The sequence below is a fragment of the Bubalus kerabau genome, chromosome X, assembly GCF_029407905.1.
Source record: "Bubalus kerabau isolate K-KA32 ecotype Philippines breed swamp buffalo chromosome X, PCC_UOA_SB_1v2, whole genome shotgun sequence".
In the NCBI taxonomy this organism is placed as follows: Eukaryota; Metazoa; Chordata; class Mammalia; order Artiodactyla; family Bovidae; genus Bubalus; species Bubalus kerabau.
The window spans coordinates 158,172,174-158,185,410 of record NC_073647.1 but is presented as its reverse complement, the minus strand read 5'-3'; positions in this window follow the sequence as shown (position 1 = coordinate 158,185,410).

The window sequence follows — 13,237 nt, the reverse complement described above, 5'->3', positions numbered from 1 at the left end:
CTCTGTGTGCCAGATCTAACCCTTGAATCTATTTGTCACTTCCAGTGTATACTCACAAGGGATTTGAAAAAAGCAAAGAAACAGAGGAAAACAATAGAGTGAGAAAGAGTAGAGATCTCTTCAAGAAAATGAGAAATGCCAGGGGAACATTTCATGCAAAGACAGGCACAATAAAAGACAGAAACGTTATGGGCCTAGCTAAAGCAGAAGAGATTAAGAAGAAGTAGCAAGAATACACAGAAGAACTGTTAAAAAAAGTCTTAATAACCTGGATTACCATGATGATGTGATCACTCACCTAGAGCCAGACATCCTGTAGTGCAGACACGTGGGCCTTAGGAAGCAGCAGTACAAGCAAAGCTAGTGGAGGTGATTAAACTGTACCTGAATGCTTTCAAATCCTAAACGGTGGTACTGTTAAAGTGCTGCACTCAATACACCAGCCAGTTTGGAAAACTTGGCTGTGGCCACAGGACTGGAAAAGTTCAGTTTTCATTTCAATCCCAAAGAAGGGCAATGCCAGACAATGTTCAAACTACCACACAACTGCACTCATTTCACATGCTAGGAAGGTAATGCTCAAAATCCTTCAAGCTAGGCTTCAAGAGTATATGACCCGAGAACTTCACAGTCCACACATTCAAACCGTTGATACTAAATGCACAGTGATGCCATAAAGATGGTCAAGGCAAAGACACACAATGTGATTTTATTTATGTCTAAATCAGTGAAACAAAATATTCACTGCAAAGTACAAGCTTTTTATCATGAAAAATCCTATGTTTGAATATGAAATATCCTGCTGAAATTGAAAAATACATTTTAAAGTGAAATTCTTTGTCAGCTATTTTGAGACTATGGGAAAAAAGAAAATAAAATTACGTTCATTGGGGCTGCTTCAGTTCAGTTCAGTCGCTCAGTCGTGTCCAACTCTTTTCATTGGGGGCTGCGTAAACTTTCACAGATTTTTTTTCTTAAAGATTCCCTTACAGTTTTGCAGTCTTAATTAGACATAAAATGATCAGTAGATTTTATACTATGTTTGTTTTCTGAACATTTTCATTTCCTTTAATTTATGAATGTAACTAGAATGTTTTTCTATTAAGTGAGTATTAAAAATTACTCCTCTCTCCTGTGTGGAACACACTGCTTACCCTACTGTTGGGAGACATTTTACTGCCTAAAACCTTTCATAATTCAGCTCTACAATCTAGGTTTTTTTGTTTGTTTGTCTTGCTTTGTTTAGGCTGAGAATTTTCTCATCTATTTTTAGTATCTTCAGAGTCTCTGTTAGGCATACGTCTGCTGTTGTTTCCTTGCACAGTCATGTCCCAACTCTTTGCCACCCCATGGACTGTAAGCCCACCAGTCTCTTCTGTTCACAGGGATTCTCCAGTCAAGAATACTGGAGTGGGTTGCCATGCTCTCCTTCAGGGGATCTTCCTGACCCAGAGATGGAATTCGCACCTGCTACGGCTCCTGCATTGCAGGCGGATTCTTTACCACTGAGTGAAAGGAGATCATGTATACATGAAACCCACCTTAATTATGAAGACTCATAATTGGCGAAAAGCAAAGATGGAGAAGCCCAAACAAGCATTCATCTTTTACCAATTAATAATAAGAAAGCAACCCTTCATTTCAATTTGTCTTCCTTTATTTTTTCAATTAACTTTTCATTGAAGGATGATTGCTTTCCAGAATATTGGTGTTTTCTGTCAAACTTCAACATAACAGTCTTTCTTAACTCATAGTTTCTCTTCAATATCTTCTTATCTTGTGTAAATAACTTCTTTTAACATTTCTTACAGACAAGGTATCTGCTGAGAATGAATTCCCCAATTTTTTGTTGATATGAGAGTATCTCCTTCTCCTTTGTTTTTGAAGGATAATATTCCTGGAAGTAGAAGTTAATTTCAGTAGTTTTTTTTTTAAAGCATTTTATTTATTGACATGTTGTACCTGTACCATGGATTTACTAGTTAAGCTGTATAATTCATTGATTTGTAACTTATTCATAGGTTGAATAACCATAACCACAGCCTCATTCTAGAATATTTTCATCCCTCCAATGGGAAACACTCTCCAGTTGGCAGACATTTTCCATTTGCCCCTTCATCTGGGCGCTTTCATTCACTCCTTTGTTTTCGGTCTTTAGAGCATTACCTAATCAGGGACATACGCATTCACATGAACAGTATAATGCAATACACAGCCTTTTGTTCCTGGCTTCTTTTAATTAACATAATCATTTCAGAGCGCTAGCATGTAATAGCTTGTATAAGAACTCCATTCATTTGATGGCCAAATAATTTTGCATTGCATGTTTTATTTATTCGATCACCAGTTGATGGACATTTGAGTTATTTAAACTTTTTAAACTTTTTTTAGTTTATTTCTTTTTAAACTTTATTTTTAATAATTTAAAATTAAATTTAATGGCTTTTTCGGCATCTATTTAGGTTATCATATGATTTTTAGCTTTCCTTTGGTTAATATTGTCTGTCACATTGATTGATTTGCAAATATTGAAGAATCCTTGCATCCCTGGAATAAACCCAACTTGATCATGGTTTTTGATGTGTTGTTGAATTCTGTTTGCTAAAATTTTGCTGAGGATGTTTTTGCATCCATGTTCATCAGTGATATTGGTCTGTAGTTTTCTTATTTAGTCTTGTCCTTGGTTTTCATATCAGGGTGATGGTAGCCTTGCAGAATGAGTTTGGAAGTGTTCCTTCCTCTGCAGTTTTTTGGAAGAGTTTTAGAAGGATAGGCATTTGCTCCTCTCTGAATGTTTGATAGAATTCACCTGTGAAGCCACCTGGTCCTAGGCTTTTGGCTTTGGGGAACTTTTCGATCACAGCTTCGATTTGGAGCTTGTAATTGGGTTGTTCACAATTTCTATTTCTTCCTGGTTCAGTCTTGGAAGATTGAGCTTTTCTAAACATCTGTCCATTTCTTCCAGGTTATCCATTTTATTGCTGTAGAGTTGTTCATAATAGTCTCTTATAATCCTTTGTATTTCTGCATTTTCTGTTGTAACCTCTCCTTTTTCATTCCTAAGTTTGTTGATTTGGTTCATCTCTCTATTGTTCTTGATGAGTCTGGCTAAAGGTTTATCAATTTTGTTTATCTTCTCAAAGAACCAGCTTTTAGTTTATTAATCTTTGCTGTTGTTTCTTTCATTTATTTTTCATTTATTTCTGTTCATATCTTTATGATTTCTTTCCATGTACTAATTTTGTCTATTTTTTTGTTGTTGTTCTTCTTTATCGGTTGTTTTAGGAGTCAATTGAGGTTGTCTATTCGATGCTTTTCTTGTTTCTTGAGTTGGGGTCATATTGCTACAAACTTCCCTCTTAGAACTGCTTTTCCTGCATCCCATAGGTTTTCAGTGGTCCTGTTTTCATTGTCATTTTTTCCTAGAAAGTTTTCCATTTCCATTTTTATTTCTTCAGTAACCTGTTGGTTATTTAGAAACATGTTGTTTAATCTCCACGTGTTTGTGTGTCTTACAGTTTTTTTCTTCTACTTGATATCTAGTCTCATAGTGTTGTGGTCAGAGAAGATGCTTGATACAAGTTCAATTTTGTTAATTTTACTGAGGTTTGATTTGGGACCCAAGATGTGGTCTATCCTGGAGAATGTTCCATGTGTACTTGAGAAGAAGGTGTATTCTTCTCCATTTGGATGGCATGTCCTCAAGATATCAATGAGATTCATCTCATCTCATGTGTCATTTAAGAGATGTGTTTCTGTATTAATTTTCTGTTTCAATGACCTGTCCATTGGTATGAATGGGGTGTTAAAGTCGACTATGATTGTTTTACTGTCAGTTTCTCTTTTAATGTCTGTTAGTTTTTGTCTTATGTATTGAGGTGCTCCTGTGTTGGGGGCATAGATGTTTACAATTGCTATGTCTTCATCTTGTATTGATCCCTTCATCACGATGTAGTGTCCTTTAACTATTTTAATCTTCTTTAGTTTAAGATATGATATGAGGATTGCTATTCCATCTATCTTTTGATTCCCATTTGCATGGCATATATTTTTCCATCCTGTCACTTTCAGTCTATATGTGTCTTTAGGTCTGAAGTGGGTTTCTTGTAGACAGCATGTACATGAGTCTTTTTCTTTTAAATTAATGTATTTATTTTAATTGGAGGCTACTTACTTTGCAGCATTGTGGTCGGTTTTGCCATATATTGAGTTGAATCAGCCATGGGTGTTCATATCTTCCCCATCCTGGAACCCCGACCACTTCTCTCCCCATCTGATCCCTCAGGGTTTTCCCAGTGCACCAGCTTTGTGTGCCCTATGTCATGTATCAAAGTTGGATGGGTGATCTATTTCACATATCGTAATATGCATGTTTCAGTGCTAGTCTCTCAAGTCATCTCACCCTGGCCTTCTCCCACAGAGTCCAAAAGTCTGTTTCTATGTGTCTGTTTTGCTGTCTCGCATATATGGTCATCGTTGCCATTTTCCCCATATATATGCGTTAATATACTCTATTGGTGTTTTTCTTTCTGACTTACTTCACTCTGTAAAATAGGCTCCAGTTTCATCCACCTCATTAGAACTAATTCAAATGCATTCTTTTTATTTGCTGAGTAATATTTTATTGTGTATATTTACCTCAGCTTTCTTATCCATTTGTCTGCCAAAGGACATCTAGGTTGCTTCCATGTCCTGACTATTGTAAACAGTGCTTCGATTAACAATGAGGTACACATGTCTGTTTCAATTCTAGTTTCCTCGGTGTTTATGTCATATGGAAATTCTATTTCCAGTTTTTTTTTTAGGAATCTCCACACTGTTCTCTGGAGTGGCTGTACTAGTTTGCATTCAGTCAAAGAACTAGTCAGTTCTTTGCATCAGGTGGCCAAAGCATTGGATTTTCAGCTTCAGCATCAATCCTTCCATGTATATTCAGGACTGATTTCCCTTAGGATTGACTGGTTTGATTTCCTTGCAGATCAAGGGACTCTGCAGAGTATATATGTGTATGAATCAATATTTCTTGTGCTTATGCTGCCCTCTCATGGAGAAATAGAAGAATGCTAATGAATGTAACTTATAAAATCCAGATGTATTCTCTCATATGTATATGTGTGTAAGAATAAATATTTACGGTGTTTATGCTGCCCTTTCGTGAAGAATGCTTATGAATGTAATTTATAAAATCCAGATGTGTTCTCTCATATGTGTATGTCAGTTCATATGTATATGTTAGTTGCTCAGTCGTGTCTGTCTCTTTGTGACCCCATGGACTGCAGCACACCAGGCTTCCCTGTCCATCACCAACTCCCAGAGCTTAGTCAAACTCATGTCCATCGAGTCCATGATGGCATCCAACCACCTCATCATCTGTCATCCCCTTCTCCTCCGGTGTTCAATCTTTCCCAGCATCAGGGACTTTTCCAATGAGTCAGTTCTTCACATCAGGTGGCGAAAGTGTGTGGGTATGAATAAATATTTACTGTACTTTAGCTGCCCTCTCATTGAGAAATAGAAGGATGCTTATGAATTTACTTCATAAAATCTGAATGTATTCTCCCCTATGTATCAGTTCAGTTCAGTCGCTTAGTCGTGTTTGACTCTGCGACCCCATGAATTGCAGCACGCCAGGCCTCCCTGTCCATCACCAACTCCCAGAGTTCACTCAGACTCACGTCCATAGAGTCAGTGATGCCATCCAGCCATCTCATCCTCTGTCGTCCCCTTCTCCTCCTGCCCCCAATCCCTCCCAGCATCAGAGTCTTTTCCAATGAGTCAACTCTTTGCATGAGGTGGCAAAAGTACTGGAATTTCAGCTTTAGCATCATTCCTTCCAAAGAAATCCCAGGGCTGATCTCCTTCAGAATGGGCTGGTTGGATCTCCTTGCAGTCCAAGGGACTCTCAAGAGTCTTCTCCAACACCACAGTTCAAAAGCATCAATTCTTCGGCGCTCAGCCTTCTTCACAGTCCAACTCTCACATCCATATATGACCGCAGGAAAAACCACAGCCTTGACTAGACGGAGCTTTGTTGGCAGCGTAATGTCTCTGCTTTTGAATATGCTATCTAGGTTGGTCACAACTTTCCTTCCAAGGAGGAAGTGTCTTTTAAATTCATGGCTGCAGTCACCATCTGCAGTGATTTTGGAGCCAAAAAAATAAAGTCTGATACTGTTTCCACTGTTTCCCCATCTATTTCCCATAAAGTGATGGGCCTGGATGGCATGATCTTTGTTTTCTGAATGTTGAGCTTTAAGCCAACTTTTTCACTCTCCACTTTCACTTTCATCAAGAGGCTTTTTAGTTCCTCTTCACTTTCTGCCATAAGGGTTGTGTCATCTGCATATCTGAGGTTATTGATATTTCTCCCGGCAATCTTGATTCCAGCTTGTGCTTCTTCCAGTCCAGCGTTTCTCATGATGTACTCTGCATAGAAGTTAAATAAGCAGGGTGATGGTATACAGCCTTGACGTACTCCTTTTGCTATTTGGAACCAGTCTGTTGTTCTATGTCCAGTTCTAACTGTTGCTTCCTGACCTGCATACAGATTTCTCAAGAGGCAGATCAGGTGGTCTGGTATTCCCATCTCTCAGAATGTTCCACAGTTTATTGTGATCCACACAGTCAAAGGCTTTGGCATAGTCAATAAAGCAGAAATAGATGTTTTTCTGGAACTCTTTTGTTTTTCCCATGATCCAGTGGATGTTAGCAATTTGATCTTTGATCCTCTGCCTTTTCTAAATCCATCTTGAACATCAGGAAGTTCATGGTTCATGTATTGCTGAAATCTGGCTTGGAGAAGTTTGAGCATAACTTTACTAGCATGTGAGATGAGTGCAATTGTGTGGTAGTTTGAGCATTCTTTAGCATTGCCTTTCTTTGGGATTGGAATGAAAACTGACCTTTTCCAGTCCTGTGGCCACTGCTGAGTTTTCCAAATTTGCAGGCATATTGACTGCAGCACTTTCACGGCATCATCTTTCAGGATTTGAAATAGGTCATATGTATGCTGCTGCTAAGTCACTTCAGTCATGTCTGACTCTGTGCGACCCCATAGATGGCAGCCCACCAGGCTCCCCCGTCCCTGGGATTTTCCAGGCAAGAACACTGGAGTTGGTTGCCATTTCCTTCTCCAATGCAGGAAAGTGAAAAATGAAAGTGAAGTCGCTCAGTCGTGTCCGATTCTTCACGACCCCATGGACTGTAGCCCACCAGGCTCCTCCTTCCTTGGGTTTTCCAGGCAAGAGCACTGGAGTGGGGTGCCATCGCCTTCTCTGATGTATATGTGGGTGTAAATAAATATTTACTGTGCATATGATGACCTCTTGAGGAGAAACAGATATATGCTAATGAATGTAATTTATAAAATCCAAATGTAGTCACTCATATGTGTATGTATGTATGCTGCTGCTGCTGTGTCACTTCAGTCGTCTCCGACTCTGTGTGACTCCATAGACGGCAGCCCACCAGGCTCCCCCATCCCTGGAATTCTCCAGGCAAGAACACTGGAGTGGGTTGCCATTTCCTTCTCCAATGCATGAAAGTGAAGTTGCTCAGCCATGTCCGACTCTTCGTGACCCCATGGACTGCAGCCTACCAGGCTCCTCCGTCCATGGGATTTTCCAGGCAAGAGTACTGGAATGAGTTGCCATTGTCTTCTCTGTGTGTATGAATAAATATTTATTGTGATTATGCTGCCATCTAGTGGAGAAATAGAAGAATGATTGTGAATGTATAAAATCCAGATGTCTTCTTTACATGTTGAAAATGATACTGTATAACTTTGTTAAAAATTAATATATGCTCATAACAGAAAATATAAAGTTGGTAGAAAAGTACAAAGAAAGAACAAAATCACCCATGATCTCATTTAACATTGGCTCAGAATTCTGAGTTCCTGGGACAGGGAGATAAAAAGATGAGGGTGTGCTAGTTCTTTTATTATAAAATCATCTTTTCTGCTATTAGAATGTTAACATAGAACTTGGTTTTGATACGTGATTCTTGCTTTGTTTATTATCTTTAAGTCTCTGCTTTTACAAAGACCTAGTAATTTGACTCCCTGTTTAGAGACTGTTTGCTTCAAGGTTGTTTTGTTTTTCCCATTTTGGCTATAATTAAAAAAATGTTGCATGTCATGGCTGTGGTAAATAGTGATGCAGTGAACATTGGGGTGCATGCATCTTTTTTTTTAATTTTATTTTATTTTTAAATTTTACATAATTGTATTAGTTTTGCCAAATATCAAAATGAATCCGCCACAGGTATACATGTGTTCCCCATCCTGAACCCTCCTCCCTCCTCCCTCCCCATACCATCCCTCTGGGTCGTCCCAGCGCACCAGCCCCAAGCATCCAGTATCGTGCATCGAACCTGGACTGGCAACTCGTTTCATACATGATATTTTACATGTTTCAATGCCATTCTCCCAAATCTTCCCACCCTCTCCCTCTCCCACAGAGTCCATAAGACTGTTCTATACATCAGTGTCTCTTTTGCTGTCTCGTACACAGGGTTATTGTTACCATCTTTCTAAATTCCATATATATATATATATATATATATATATATATATGCGTTAGTATACTGTATTGGTGTTTTCTTTCTGGCTTACTTCACTCTGTATAATAGGCTCCAGTTTCATCCACCTCATTAGAACTGATTCAAATGTATTCTTTTTAATGGCTGAGTAATACTCCATTGTGTATATGTACCACTGCTTTCTTATCCATTCATCTGCTGATGGACATCTAGGTTGCTTTCATGTCCTGGCTATTATAAACAGTGGTGCAATGAACATTGGGGTACACGTGTCTCTTTCCCTTCTGGTTTCCTCAGTGTATATGCCCAGCAGTGGGATTGCTGGATCATAAGGCAGTTCTATTTCCAGTTTTTTAAGGAATCTCCACACTGTTCTCCATAGTGGCTGTACTAGTTTGCATTCCCACCAACAGTATAAGAGGGTTCCCTTTTCTCCACACCCTCTCCAGCATTTATTACTTGTAGACTTTTGGATCGCAGCCATTCTGACTGGTGTGAAATGATACCTCACAGTGGTTTTGATTTGCATTTCTCTGATAATGATTGATGTTGAGCATCTTTTCATGTGTTTGTTAGCCATCTGTATGTCTTCTTTGGAGAAATGTCAATTTAGTTCTTTGGCCCATTTTTTGATTGGGTTATTTATTTTTCTGGAGTTGAGCTGTAGGAGTGGCTTGTATATTTTTGAGATTAGTTGTTTGTCAGTTGCTTCATTTGCTATTATCTTCTCCCATTCTGAAGGCTGTCTTTTCACCTTGCTAATAGTTTTCCTTTGATGTGCAGAAGCTTTTAAGGTTAATTAGGTCCCATTTGTTTATTTTTGCTTTTATTTCCAATATTCTGGGAGGTGGGTCATAGAGGATCCTGCTGTGATGTATGTCAGAGTGTTTTGCCTATGTTCTCCTCTAGGAGTTTTATAGTTTCTGGTCTTACGTTTAGATCTTTAATCCATTTTGAGTTTATTTTTGTGTATGGTGTTAGAAAGTGTTCTAGTTTCATTCTTTTACAAGTGGTTGACCAAATTTCCCAGCACCACTTGTTAAAGACATTGTCTTTAATCCATTGTATATTCTTGCCTCCTTTGTCAAAGATAAGGTGTCCATATGTGCGTGGATTTATCTCTGGGCTTTCTATTTTGTTCCATTGATCTATATTTCTGTCTTTGTGCCAGTACCATACTGTCTTGATAACTGTGGCTTTGTAGTAGAGCCTGAAGTCAGGTAGGTTGATTCCTCCAGTTCCATTCTTCTTTCTCAAGATTGCTTTGGCTATTCGAGGTTTTTTGTATTTCCATACAAATTGTGAAATTATTTGTTCTAGCTCTGTGAAGAATACTGTTGGTAGCTTGATAGGGATTGCATTGAATCTATAAATTGCTTTGGGTAGTATACTCATTTTCACTATGTTGATTCTTCCAATCCATGAACATGGTATATTTCTCCATCTGTTAGTGTCCTCTTTGATTTCTTTCACCAGTGTTTTATAGTTTTCTATATATAGGTCTTTAGTTTCTTTAGGTAGATATATTCCTAAGTATTTTATTCTTTCCATTGCAATGGTGAATGGAATTGTTTCCTTAATTTCTCTTTCTGTTTTCTCATTATTAGTGTATAGGAATGCAAGGGATTTCTGGGTGTTGATTTTATATCCTGCAACTTTACTATAGTCATTGATTAGTTCTAGTAATTTTCTGGCGGAGTCTTTAGGGTTTTCTATGTAGAGGATCATGTCATCTGCAAACAGTGAGAGCTTTACTTCTTCTTTTCCAATTTGGATTCCTTTTATTTCTTTTTCTGCTCTGATTGCTGTGGCCAAAACTTCCAAAACTATGTTGAATAGTAATGGTGAAAGTGGGCACCCTTGTCTTGTTCCTGACTTTAGAGGAAATGCTTTCAATTTTTCACCATTGAGGATAATGTTTGCTGTGGGTTTGTCATATATAGCTTTTATTATGTTGAGGTATGTTCCTTCTATTCCTGCTTTCTGGAGAGTTTTTATCATAAATGGATGTTGAATTTTGTCAAAGGCTTTCTCTGCATCTATTGAGATAATCATATGGTTTTTATTTTTCAATTTGTTAATGTGGTGTATTACATTGATTGATTTGCGGATATTGACGAATCCTTGCATCCCTGGGATAAAGCCCACTTGGTCATGGTGTATGATCTTTTTAATGTGCTGTTGGATTCTGATTGCTAGAATTTTGTTAAGGATTTTTGCATCTATGTTCATCAGTGATATTGGCCTGTAGTTTTCTTTTTTTGTGGGATCTTTGTCAGGTTTTGGTATTAGGGTGATGGTGGCCTCATAGAATGAGTTTGGAAGTTTACCATCCTCTGCAATTTTCTGGAAGAGTTTGAGCAGGATAGGTGTTAGCTCTTCTCTAAATTTTTGGTAGAATTCAGCTGTGAAGCCGTCTGGACCTGGGCTTTTGTTTGCTGGAAGATTTTTGATTACAGTTTCAATTTCCGTGCTTGTGATGGGTCTGTTAAGATTTTCTATTTCTTCCTGGTCGAGTTTTGGAAAGTTGTACTTTTCTAAGAATTTGTCCATTTCTTCCACGTTGTCCATTTTATTGGCATATAATTGTTGATAGTACTCTCTTATGATCCTTTGTATTTCTGTGTTGTCTGTTGTGATCTCTCCATTTTCATTTCTAATTTTATTGATTTGATTTTTCTCCCTTTGTTTCTTGATGAGTCTGGCTAATGGTTTGTCAATTTTATTTATCCTTTCAAAAAACCAGCTTTTGGTTTTGTTGATTTTTGCTATGATCTCTTTTGTTTCTTTTGCATTTATTTCTGCTCTAAGTTTTAAGATTTCTTTCCTTCTACTAACCCTGGGGTTCTTCATTTCTTCCTTTTCTAGTTGCTTTGGGTGTAGAGTTAGGTTATTTATTTGACTTTTTTCTTGTTTCTTGAGGTGTGCCTGTATTGCTATGAACTTTCCCCTTAGGACTGCTTTTACCGTGTCCCACAGGTTTTGGGTTGTTGTGTTTTCATTTTCATTCGTTTCTATGCACATTTTGATTTCTTTTTTGATTTCTTCTGTGATTTGTTGGTTATTCAGCAGCGTGTTGTTCAGCCTCCATATGTTGGAATTTTTAATAGTTTTTCTCCTGTAATTGAGATCTAATCTTCCTGCATTGTGGTCAGAAAAGATGCTTGAAATGATTTCTATTTTTTTGAATTTACCAAGGCTAGCTTTATGGCCCAGGATGTGATCTATCCTGGAGAAGGTTCCATGTGCGCTTGAGAAGAAGGTGAAATTCATTGTTTTGGGATGAAATGACCTATAGATATCAATTAGGTCTAACTGGTCTATTGTATCGTTTAAAGTTTGTGTTTCCTTGTTAATTTTCTGTTTAGTTGATCTATCCATAGGTGTGAGTGGGGTATTAAAGTCTCCCACTATTATTGTGTTATTGTTAATTTCTCCTTTCATACTTGTTAGCATTTGTCTTACATACTGCGGTGCTCCCGTGTTGGGTGCATATATATTTATAATTGTTATATCTTCTTCTTGGATTGATCCTTTGAGCATTATGTAGTGACCTTCTTTGTCTCTTTTCACAGCCTTTGTTTTAAAGTCTATTTTATCTGATATGAGTATTGCTACTCCTGCTTTCTTTTGGTCCCTATTTGCATGGAAAATCTTTTTCCAGCCCTTCACTTTCAGTCTGTATGTGTCCCCTGTTTTGAGGTGGGTCTCTTGTAGACAACATATGTAGGGGTCTTGTTTTTGTATCCATTCAGCCAGTCTTTGTCTTTTGGTTGGGGCATTCAGCCCATTTACGTTTAAGGTAATTACTGATAAGTATGATCCCGTTGCCATTTACTTTATTGTTTTGGGTTTGAATTTACACACCGTTTTTGTGTTTCCTGTCTAGAGAATATCCTTTAGTATTTGTTGGAGAGCTGGTTTGGTGGTGCAGAATTCTCTCAGCTTTTGCTTGTCTGAAAAGCTTTTGATTTCTCCTTCATACTTGAGTGAGATCCTTGCTGGGTACAATAATCTGGGCTGTAGGTTATTTTCTTTCATCATTTTAAGTATGTCTTGCCATTCCCTCCTGGCTTGAAGAGGTTCTATTGAAAGATCAGCTGTTATCCTTATGGGTATTCCCTTGTGTGTTATTTGTTGTTTTTCCCTTGCTGCTTTTAATATTTGTTCTTTGTGTTTGATCTTTGTTAATTTGATTAATATGTGTCTTGGGGTGTTTCGCCTTGGGTTTATCCTGTTTGGGACTCTCTGGGTTTCTTGGACTTGGGTGATTATTCCCTTCCCCATTTTAGGGAAGTTTTCAACTATTATCTCCTCAAGTATTTTCTCATGGTCTTTCTTTTTGTCTTCTTCTTCTGGGACCCCTATGATTCGAATGTTGTAGCGTTTAATATTGTCCTGGAGGTCTCTGAGATTGTCCTCATTTCTTTTAATTCGTTTTTCTTTTATCCTCTCTGATTCATTTATTTCTACCATTCTATCTTCTAATTCACTAATCCTATCTTCTGCCTCTGTTATTCTACTATTTGTTGCCTCCAAAGTGTTTTTAATTTCACTTATTGCATTATTCATTATATATTGACTCTTTTTTATTTCTTCTAAGTCCTTGTTAAGCCTTTCTTGCATCTTCTCAATCCTTGCCTCCAGGCTATTTATCTGTGATTCCATTTTAATTTCAAGATTTTGGATCAATTTC